The following is a 12,628-nucleotide window of genomic DNA, read 5'->3' as shown; positions in this document are numbered from 1 at the left end:
ATTTTCTTTGGTTCGGTCGACTACTCCCTCCTCTAAGGGGTTTTCGGTTTTTAAGTTTAGGGTTATACAAAGGGTTGTTTAGGTTCGTGATCGGGGTACTAGCATACATTATTCGGGGTGTCTAGTGTGCGATCGTGGAAGGGTTTTGCTTTAAACCCTAAGCATTAATAATAATCTTATTATTATTATCTCAATTGGATATTTGCATATAAGGTACACATCTCAATTCTCTCTTTGTTAATTAATATGATTGCATATATGTTTCGATTTCTTCCGTTGCACTTATTCGTGATCTTGTATGTTTTATGTGTTCATATTCTAACAGTGGTATCACGAGCCACATATGTGATCTATTAATTACAAAGATCAAAACTTGAAGGGGGGTTTAAGGGTTGGTTGATTTTAGTTAATTGTTAAATAATTAAAAAGTTGTTTTTCTTATTTTTTAATTAATTAAATCGGATCTTGATTAAATAAAAATTAGGGTTTTTGTTTAATTAAAGTTTTAACCTTGTTCAATGGAGATTGAAACCCTCAAACAAGTTTTAAATTGTGAATTGATATAAATTATGTGATGAATTGCATGATTATGTGTATCGTTTTATTTAATATTGTTAAATAAATAGTAAAATCACAAGAAATTCATGCAAAATTTTATTGTGATTTTACTGGATATATAAAGAGTTATATTATGCAAAGCATGTTGATCCAATAATTAGGGTTGATTATTAGATAATTATGTGACAATGTGATTTTTGCGTGTAAATTTTCTGATGTGCGATATTTTACTAGAAAAATCATATAAAATAATCTGTAACGAGTTAGAAGTCGTGCCTTGGACTGTAGAAGCCCAACACATAGGGCTACAACTTTGTAGTTTTGGTCGAAATCTGAATCGGACCAGAAACAGTAGTATACTGGTCATCAAGCTGCTGGAAATTTCCAGACATCATGTATATGTGTTTATTTGCAACTTGATTTGTTTAAAGGCTTACGCAATCAAGGTAACTTGATGCATGTGGTCCTCTTCTTCAGAAGGGGGAGCCGAAATTGAACTTTTGCATGAACCATAGTGACCATGTTTAGGTGGCCCACCTTAACTTGTTAGTTGATTATATAGTTCGGTAATTAGTAAGTTTATTAATTTTTGTATTTTGTTTATAAGTTGTGGAAAGGTGATGCAAAAATTGGTTTTGAAAATAAACTTGACTAAGAACTATCGAAATAGAGATTTCATTAATAAAATTGGAGTCTTGCTACCTTGAGATACACTGACTCACCCATTTGAACAAACTCTAAGAGAGGTATAAGTCGGAGTACGCTAGCCTTCTAAAAGGGCCGGTTTTTAAATCGCGTTTATCGCATACCTTTGCCCTTGCGCTTCTTTGTGCGTTCAAATGGAGCTACCGAGCTCTCTTGTGTTGTAAGACTATACAATTGATTTTATTAAATATTATGTTTCGAAGATTATGCATGAGTCTTCAAACATAAACTTTTGATTCACATCAAATGCATTACCCATTTAAAGTTAAGTCAATGCCACCTACTTTGCTAAGAACACTTGCCAGTGCTTTTTGCTCTACGTGAGACGTAGGTGAATTGTATCTCTTCAAGGTAGATTACCACTCGTTGTGAGACAGCGGTGGACTATCTACATGTTTTTAATTGGGCGACTTAAAACGAGTTAAGAGGTGAGACCTTAACTCGTGGCATAAGATGGGACAAAACATGTTTACAAAACACTTAATACCCCTTTACAGTGTTATTGTAAGTCCCATAAACCTAGGAGTTGCATGAATGCAATTATCGATTCTCGATTACCTTTTGAATGCTGTCATTTCTAGCAGATCAACTGATGAAATGATTGTATGTCAAGTTGGATCCTAGCCTTAGTGAAAGTAATTTGTTAGATGAATTTAACAAGGGTAAAATTAAATTTCTTAAGGATAATTATCGGAATACTGATAATTGAACTTTTTGTCTGTTTTGTAGATGGCAACAATCAATACCACTCAAAACATACATCAATCGGCGTTCAGGCTGATGTTGGAAAGGGAAAAGCTTTCTGGACCGAATTTCAATGATTGGTATTGTGAGGTAAAAGAAGATGGATGGAATTACCAAGAAATTTTGAATGTGAAATCAGGCACCATACGGGTAAAGCTAATGTTGTGGCGGATGCTTTGAGTCAAAAGGCAAGCTATTAGTAAGGTATGTTATGCATCCAAAGTTATGGCGAGTCGACCCTTTGTTTAATGAATCATGTGAGTCATAATAGCAAGTTAATAAGAATATCTGTCGGAAAATTTTGACTACCAAATGAATAGTCTTCGTTGTATGTAATGTGTGTACTACTTATGAAGATTGAAGAAATGAGGTGATTACTTGTTTTGATTTAAAGATTAAACCAAGGAAATGACGGAACGGATGAAGTGTAAAGTGAAAGTGGAAAAGACTATGTATGAAGTTCATTGAGTTCGGCTATGCTAAGTTGAAGAGATCCACATGTCCTAATATTATACTCATCTAGTGGTGCAAAGGTGTATGCTGATTTGAAGCTCATTTTATGATGGCGAAATATCAAGAGCGACGTGATAGTGTGTGAACGAAAATGTGTGACTTGTGCTCAAGTCAAACCTGAGCACCGAACGCTATATGGAAAGTGCAACAATTGGTTATTCTGGAGTAGAAATGTACTTATATGATGACTATGGATTATTTGATGAAGTTGTTTATAACCCTTACGGGCAATGACGTAATATGAGTTGTTATAGACTAGTTGATAAAGAAATGCTTCTTTTCTCGTTATTCGTGTGTGTGTCCACATGGCAGAGCTTGCTATTTTGTAAAAAGGTGAAGTAGGCATGGAGTTGTGTTTTATTTAATGTGTTGGATCTTCATAAGAGGGTGAACTCTTGAGGATATATGATATGTGCTTGTGTATTGCTCTTAGATGACAACCATAGTACTTTTGTGAGTGTTATTGAACATATGCCTATGTGACTCCATTGAAAGATATGAGTTTTGATGCCAAGGAATGATTGTATATGATCTAGTTAAGATTCTTGGCTAGAAGTAAAAGATGCGTCGTATGAAGTTAATTGAGCTTGTGCAAGTGAGATGGAATCTTATTTATGATGAAAGTTGATTCGGGAAATCGTCCCTATCTATTAAATGCTGAAATGATTCCGAGGACGGAATCCTTTTAAGGGGGGGGGGGGTAATTGTATGTAACACCCCGACTACGGCGGAAACACGAGATGCCACAGAACGACATGGTACAAAAGATTTAATGGAAAACATCATAATTAAAGTCTTAAAATCATCCCAAAATAACCGGTTACAAGTTCAAATTCAAATGTTTAAAACCATTACATAAATCCAAATCCGAATTAAAAAGATACTTGTTTGCATCACAAGCCTTCAAACATCAAACAATTACAAACATCCAGAGGCGGTCCATTAGCAAACCTACTGCTCTAAACCTGAAAAGCATGAAGAAAAAGTGTCAACTACGAGAGTTGAGTGAGTTCATAGGTTTTTAACTAGCAACACATACATATTAATATACCAATTATGATAAAAAATAAAGAACCACCAAGAAGGACCTCCCAATATCTTTGCGAATATCCTTTTCCAAAAACGTATGTTCAAATCTTAATACTCAAATCTTAATATCCAATCATTTTAACTTCAATTTCTTTTAACCACGAGGGCAAAACTTAAATAGCTTTTTGATGAATAAATACTTGAGCCACTACTACTACCATTTTCAAGTCCAAGCTTTATAATACTTCTTATCTTTGCACAAGCTGTCAATCAAGTGCCTTACTTATACTTGGGGTCGTGTCATGAGGACGACCGATTAAACTTACGTAGCTAGAACACCCTAATGGTCGGACTGGAAGTGATGGTCGTCACAAAGGCAACCAACCTTCCACCGTTACACTCTGGATGGGTGGACGACTCCTAGTTGCGCAACTATCTAACTACAGGCCTCCCTTAGGAGTAAATAGTAGTGTACCGAAAAGAAAACGGGTTGACAGAACTCAAGTTCATCATATAACAATTATCACTTGGAACATACGTTGTAACTTCATATCATAATCATACTTATCAGGAGTCATTTCATATATCAAACTTTCTTTCAAGAACGCTTCATACATATGTATAAAATAACTTTACTTATCATGCTTTTCACCCCGAAAGTTAAACACATAAAATAGTTTGAAAGGGGCTATGACTCACTTGATTTGAGAGTAATGGGGGCTGATCAAATATGAGAAGTGTGCTTAGTGGTGCCGTCCCTCAAGCAAGCCTAAACCATGGTATTCAAACATACACAACGTAAGTGTGGGTTACATGAACTAGTAAACTAGATCATGAGATGTATGCTAGTAGGCTTGCCTATCTTTGGTTGTTACTTAATTATGGAATCAAGGTGCATTATGATGTTCAACATGTTTGGTTAAATTAGAATTGGTGATAAGAGTAGTTTTTGCGTTATGCGTTTTTGTGCGTTTGTTGGAATTCGGTAATTTGGCTTTGATTCGCGAGATTTCTTTTGTACACTTTGCTTTGTATTATTATTTGATATTGGTACTGTAATATTATGGGTTTTAAAATATAGTTTCTGATTTATATTAATTTCCTTGATTTATTATTATTTAATTAATTATTTATTCCATTTATTCATTAATTAATTAAATAATTCCTTATAATTATTCTTAGGTTTTTAAATTACCTTTAAAATTTATAGATAATTATATTTTGATTATCTACTGAGTATTATGCTTTTAAACTTGTAATATTATTTATTTATTTATTTATTTAAGTTTTATTATTATTTATTTAATAATAGTGATTAATTAGGGATTTTTTTAACTTAGTTATTTATTTTTAAATCATATGAAACTTGGTTCTTTTCTTGTAATTATTTTTCTACAGTAGGTGTGAGTTATTTTATCATTGGTTATGTGAATTTGTCCAAGTTCATGATTTATATGATTTATTATTGATTTAATTATCCTTTAAATCCCTTTTAAATTCATTAATTCATAAAAACACTTAGAAATCACCACAAGAGTTTTTGTCCAAAAATCCCAGGCCTTTCTAGGCACCTTTTATCAATAAAAATCTGTAACCATTCAACCTCTCTTGTGTCCTTATAATTTGAGGACTTTTAAATATGAAAATCGTTTACCGAAATAGTGATTTTTGCCTCATTTCTCAACCAAATTAAGTGCTTCAAAAGGGATTTTTGTTCTTATTTCATTTTTACCAGAATGTCCATCATACTTTGATGTCCTAAGTCGTGATTGTCGTGATGGTGTGCTATGTGCAATTTTGTGCTTTCGGTTGGTGATTATTTGACCCGAAAAAGTGATTTTTAAGCTTGTTATTGTCTTGAACCAACCAAGTTGAGTTTTGTAATATAAATATCAATTTTTCACAGTAACTTTGTGATATTTTCTTGGTCATTTGATTTTGGTGCAAGTGGGTGCTAAAAGTGCATTTTTACAAGCTTTCGGTTTTCGATTTGAAGCCTAATTTGACTTGTTTAGTTCCATACTTGTATTTTTGACATATTAACAATTTTTTCAGAATATTAACACAAATATTAACATATTTTTCACTTATGACAAGCCTAGCTTCATCTCATAATCCAACAACAATCCAACCTTCTTAAATCTAGCATATATGCACTTAAATCAATACTTTTTTAACATAAAGCTTTAACCATAAAAAATCCATCAACATAAAAATATATTTTCATGAAATATTCCAGAAATATATATGCAAATATTTATACAACATGTTCATCTTTTTATATAAAAAGTTACTTTACAAACTATCAACACATATCCACCTTTTTTATGCTAACTTTTATAGATCCAACACTTTGTCAACAAAATCTATATTTTCATAAAATTTTCCAGAAATATAACCCTCATAATATTCATAAATATAACCATTTTTCAAAGGAAAAATCACATCAAGAACTATTAAACATATATCCACACTTTTGGGTCTTAAACTAGTTGAATCCTTGGATCTTTCTTCATGGATTCAACATGCATGAGCATGCAAAGAAAGATCCTATCAACCTTGCCCTCATCAAGTGTATATTCAAAAGAAAACATGAAGAAAACATGGACTTTTGATAAAACCTTTTTAATATGAACAAGAACAAGATTAATCTAATAAAGAGATGAAGATTTATACCCTTGAAGACCACTTTTTGAAGATGAAAAATGGCAGAAATTTCGTGACTAAAATGGCTCCAAAAACCCTTGTTCAAACCTTGCAACAACCCTTAATCTATAGCTTAATCAAACCCTTTGTTAATCTAGCCTAAACCCTTATTATTAGTATAAGTTTAAGTTGGATTTTTGCCTTGTTCTTGCTCTCCTTTTTGGCTGCCGAAAATGATGAAGAAAAGAGGGAGAAGAAGGAGTTTTTGAGAGAGAATTGATTAGTGTGTGTGAAATGGGTGTGTAATGTGTGTTGGAGTGGTGAGTTCCAAGACTAAAAGCATGCAAAATTTGAAATGAAAAGTGTTGTGGGTGTGTAAGGGGGGGGGGGACGGCCAAGAGGGGTATTCAAGGGGTTTATCTCTTTTTTTATTATTATTTATAATGTATAAGTTGTTGCATAAGTATATGTTAATTATGTATTTGTTTTGTAAGTGTTTAGTTAGTTAAATGGAAGTATTTGGTTGTTTTAGTTAGGAATATGTATATATGTGTATAAGTCATGTATATTTATGTGTATGGATATATTTTTCTATTTTTAGTTGGTTACATAGGTCATTGGTTGTAAATTTGTACTAATTTTTAAGCTTATATGCTTACTTATTAAGTTTTCGACGCTTTTACGTACATAATACTTCCAATTATATTTTTAGTTGAAAATTTTATTTATCATGATCATATCTTCTTGATTTGGTTTTATTTTTGATTTGTTGGGCATTCCATAGGAGTTTTGATTGGTATCTCAATTTGTGAGACTTAAGTTATTATTATCGTATCGATTAATTACCTCTAAAAATTTTTGTTCCAAGGTATTTTCATTAGGTAAATCTTATAACATATCATTGGCTTTAGATTACTAATTTGGGGCATTACCTACTAGCTTCAAGTATAACTATGGCTTGCGGGAACATAGACAACCTAACTAGCACATATATAATATTAAAAGTACGGTTGTTACATTGTAACATCCCGAACTTTTTAATTAACGGTTGACTTGAGTCGTTAAGTCAACACAATGTGTTCGTTAAGTCTCTAGGGGATTTAATGCTTGGATATGTTTAATATGGTTTAAATGCAAGGATCTAATGCCTTAATGGTTGATGTGAATAAGTGTTTAAAGGTAAAGTTTAATGCCTTTAGAGGTGTTTAAAGTGTTTAATGAGTTGTAAGTATTCCCAAGGGGAGTTTTGAGCTAAATATGAGCTCTATAGAAGTTCAGGGATGAGTTTTGACATAGGAGGAAACCTAAAAACGGGATTAAGAGTTTTGTATCAGTTTATTTGCCCCTAATATCAGAAAATTAATCCTCTCTAAGAACCCTAAACCGCCCCTTTCCTCCTAGAGTGATTCTCGTGCGATTTCTTGCGTTTTTGGGTGGATTTATGACCAATCGATGCACGTATTCGATCCGTTTATCATCCTCCAAGGTATAGATCGAAATCCTTACAGAATATTAGTCATATTCATCCATATAGTTCGTCCATATCTGGATTTGTTGAGTATTGATTGATAGGAAACGTTTTTGTTGTTAGATTTGACGATTTCGGGTAATTCGGTGATTGCTATTGCAATTAATTGGTATCTAGAGATTACCTACAGGTATGAAATCATTGTTAATGTTATTTTAATGTTCAAATATGACCAACATAGGGTTCACACCTGGTCTTGAGGCTTGAGTTGGATTCGATTGCGTTTGTGAGCTGATTTAGGTCAAATTGGGTGTCAAATCAATTGTATAATGTGTGGAATGAATCTATAGATCAATTGATGAGTTCATAAAGTCAAATGATTCATATTTTGGGTATATATGAACTATAGAGGTCGTGGTTGTCAGCCGTGTATGTTTGATGATCGAAATTGCTTTCAAAATGATAAGGATTTCAGGGCCTGATTCTGTTGTCATATTGCAAAAATCATATCTTTTTGATATGAAAGAGTTAAGAGATGAATCTTATATTTTTGAAAAGGTCTATGAGTTCCCTAAATTCGTTATGAACAAAGTTTCCTGTGATTTTGCCTAGAGATAAGCGAAAAATGTCGATTTCCAGAAGTGGTCAGGTTTCGGACGAATTCTGCAGACCTGTCTTGCAAACGTCATAAATCATTCATTCGAAAACTTCAAGAGTCAAACTTTATATCCCTGGAAAGGTATTTGAATTTCCTTCATTTCATAAGAACTAAGTTTTCTACCATTTGGTCGTCTTGTATTCCAAAAGTAGTCTACAAAACTGAATACAATCAAAAGACGAAAGTAGTCTACATAATACGAAAGTAGTCTACAGAATACGAAAGTAGTCTACAGAATACGAAAGTAGTCTACAGATGGCGAAAGTAGTCTACAAAAGAGTATAGTAGTCTACAAAGGATTTAAGAAGTCAGAAAGAGACTAGTAGTGTACAAATAGAGGAAGTAGTCAACAAAGACTATTATTTGACATATATATATATATAGATGTAGGTCGTATAGCCTCGTTTACACTCGTTGATTTGTCCTATGTTTGTTATAGGTAGTCGGGAATACTTGATTGCCCGGTAACTTTAGTTATCGTTTGTGTACGCTTCTACGAGGTAAGATACACTACTTTGACACGCCGAGGGTTCAACATAAACATGGTTCCCTAATAATAACTTGTTTGCTTATGAGTATTCGGGGTTATACGGGAGGTGATATGGGCTATGTACATGACTATTGAGGCCTGAAATGCAGTCCCTATGATATGAAATGTAATGATATGCTATGAAATGTTATGCAATGATATGAGATGTGATGATATGAAATGAAATGCTATGAAATGTGATGTATGATGATGATATGTGAAATGTGCATGATTACATGGCTTGTTCATCTAGTTCACTAGACTTATTAAGTTGCCATGACACGTGCACGTTTAAGGGCCCAAACGTAAAAGATGTATATGTGATGATTGTTTAGGTTGTGTAAACACCTAAACTATATGTGATGTGAAATCGAGCTCGTAAATTTGATGTGAAAGTGTGAAGCTTAACCCGTACTTGCCCTAGCCCGGTTAAGTGCGTTGATGTGGTTGCTCGGGTGGCTCCTTGCAACGAGGTACAACGTGAAGAGTAATACGGGAGGTCTTACCAGCCCCATTGTCATTGAACATACGGATTACTCCTGGAATTGGCTTGCCATTCCTTAACGACATTGATGTACAACCGTAAGGTTGTTCATCTAGTCGGGTGTGACTTATGTCTCACTTATAATGATGTATATGTTATACGAGATGTGTGACTTATGTCACAATTATAAAGATGTCCAGATGTGATATGTGATGATGCAAAAGATGACTAGGCACATTAGGAACATTAGGATGACCCATCCTAATATGAATGATGTTGATGCTATGATATGTATATGAGATGATATGTTCTATGATATGTGCCTTAACGACTTAATATGACTTTTATATAATGTTTTAAATGGACAAACGTTTTATAAATTATGTGTTATCTTACTTAGCTAATTCGTTAGCTAACACTTGCTCTTTTAAATCAGGTCCAACAATAGTGAGCAGGTAGATGTGAGAAGATGTGAGGCATGGGTAGATGATCTTGAAGCTGGTTATAGTTTACCCATAGTGGCTGCTCGCTTTAGACATTTGCTTTATGTTTAGATAATAATGACTTGTATTGATAATGTGTTCGGTTGTTTAGTGTTGGGCAACCGATGGATTTCCATTTAGACTTATTTTGATAATATGGCTAGTAACACCATTTAATGAATAAACCAAACAGATTTTGCTGGTTTGGACTTTTAAAGTTTAATTCCGCTTCTTTTAACGCCGTTAGGCAAAAGTTTTTGAAAATCCTTATTTTTAAATGTTGGGTGTTACAGGTATCGTCAGCTCCGGATTGTTTTGAGAGCTGAGAGGAAATACCAAGTCCTTGAAGAGCCAAGACCCGTTGCTTCTGCTGCCAATGCTTCTAATGAAGCATTAGCGGAATATGCGGCTACATATGATAGACATAATGAGGTCGCTTGTCTGATGTTGGGAAGCATGAATGCTGACCTACAAAAGCAATTTGAGCATTCATTTCCGTGTGATATGCTTACTGAACTCAAGTGTATGTTCAAGAAGCAAGCTGGCGTGGAGTTATACGATCTAATCGATGTACTTCATGACTTGCGACATGAACAAGGAACACCGGTGAGCGCTCATATCCTTAAGATGAAAGGATACTTTGAGCAGTTGGAAAGGTTGATATTTCCTTATGCAAAGCAAGTACAAATTGGTCTGGTTCTCAAGTCCTTATCTAAGGATTTTGAAGAATTCGGACGCAATTATACTATGCATAGCATGGATAAAACCGTTACGGAACTTCTTGCAATGGCTGTTGAATTTGAAAAGAAGTTACCAAAGAAAACTGCTACTCCCAATTGTCTCATGATCAAAGGGGGTAAGGTCCAAAAAGGCAAACATTCGAAGGGAAAGGGCAAGGCTGACGGTAAAGGAAAGCAAGTTGCTGCTCCTAAACCTAAGAAGACCCCTCCGGCGAAGAAGGAACATCCCGCTAAGAACCTACCTTGTTACCATTGTAATGAAGTGGGCTATTGGAAGCGGAATTGTCCCAAGTATCTTGCTGAGTTGAAGAAGAAGCAGCCCGGTACGTCCAGGACTTCAGGTATACGATTGTTACCATTGTTCGAGAACCAAGCTGGCGTGGAGTTATACGATCTAATCGATGTACTTGATGACTTGCGGCATGAACAAGGAACACCGGTGAGCGCTCATATCCTTAAGATGAAAGGATACTTTGAGCAGTTGGAAAGGTTGAATTTTCCTTATGCAAAGCAAGTACAAATTGGTCTGGTTCTCAAGTCCTTATCTAAGGATTTTGATGAATTCGAACGCAATTATACTATGCATAGCATGGATAAAACCGTTATGGAACTTCTTGAAATGGCTGTTGAATTTGAAAAGAAGTTACCAAAGAAAACTACTACTCCCAATTGTCTCATGATCAAAGGGGGTAAGGTCCAAAAAGGCAAACAACCGAAGGGAAAGGGCAAGGCTGACTGGTAAAGGAAAGCAAGTTGCTGCTCCTAAACCTAAGAAGACCACTCCGGCGAAGAAGGAACAACCCGCTAAGAACCTACCTTGTTACCATTGTAATGAAGTGGGTCATTGGAAGCGGAATTGTCCCAAGTATCTTGTTGAGTTGAAGAAGAAGCAGCCCGGTACGTCCGGGACTTCAGGTATATTCTTCACCATTGAATTATATCCATTTTCTAAGCGGAATTCATGGGTTTACGACACTGGGTGAGGTACTCATATCTGTAATTCTTTACAAGGGCTTAGAAGGGGAAAGAAACTGAAGCCGGGATCTTTACAACTGTTCGTGGGAAATGGCCTACCTGCAGCTATGGAAGAGATCGACGATTATCATTTGGTTTTACCTAGTGGTTTAATAATTGTCTTGAACGATTGTCATTATGCACCTTCTATTACTAGAGGTGTTATTTCAGTTTCTTTGTTAAAAAACAACGGTTACGTTAATGTCTTTAATGATATTGGAATTTCAGTTTCTCGAAATAATGTTCATTATTTTGATGCTATTGCTTGTGATGGTATTTATGAAATTGATATGCGTGGTTGTGATTCAAAGGATAATTCAATGTATCAAGTTAGCAAACGAGTCAAGTCCACTTTGGACTCGACTTATCTTTGGCATTGTCGGCTTGCTCATGTTGGCAAGAAACGCATTGAAAGACTTCAAAGGGACGGTGTCTTGCAATCAAATGATGAATCATTTGAAAAATGCGTGTCTTGTGTTTCTGGCAAAATGACAAGGAAACCTTTTCCAAATAAACCGGAAAGAGCTAAAGATCTACTTGGACTAATACATTCGGATGTATGTGGCCCATTTAGACATGTGTCAAGGAAAGGTGCTAGCTATTTCGTCACTTTTACGGATGATTTCAGACGTTATGGTTATGTTTACTTGATTAAGCATAAACATGAAGTCTTTGAAACATTCAAGGAATTTAAAAGTGAAGTGGAGAATCAACTCGGTAAAACCATCAAGATCCTCCGTTCGGATCGAGGTGGTGAATACTTAAGTCAAGAGTTTAAGAATTATCTTAAAGCTTGTGGAATAGTTCAACAGCTTACTCCTCCATACACTCCTCAACACAATGGTGTTTCGGAGAGGAGGAATTGAACCTTATTGGAAATGGTTAGATCGATGATGATTCATACGACTCTTCCTTTTTCGTTTTGGGATTATGCCCTTGAGACTGTTGTTCGCATTCTCAATATGGTTCCAACTAAGAAAGTTGACCAGACACCGCATGAATTGTGGCATGGGAGTGTTCCTCAATTGTCTTACTTAAAGGTCTGGGGATGTGAGGCG

The sequence above is a fragment of the Erigeron canadensis genome, chromosome 5 (genome assembly GCF_010389155.1).
Source record: "Erigeron canadensis isolate Cc75 chromosome 5, C_canadensis_v1, whole genome shotgun sequence".
NCBI lineage: Eukaryota > Viridiplantae > Streptophyta > Magnoliopsida > Asterales > Asteraceae > Erigeron > Erigeron canadensis.
Note: the sequence above shows the minus strand (reverse complement) of the source record.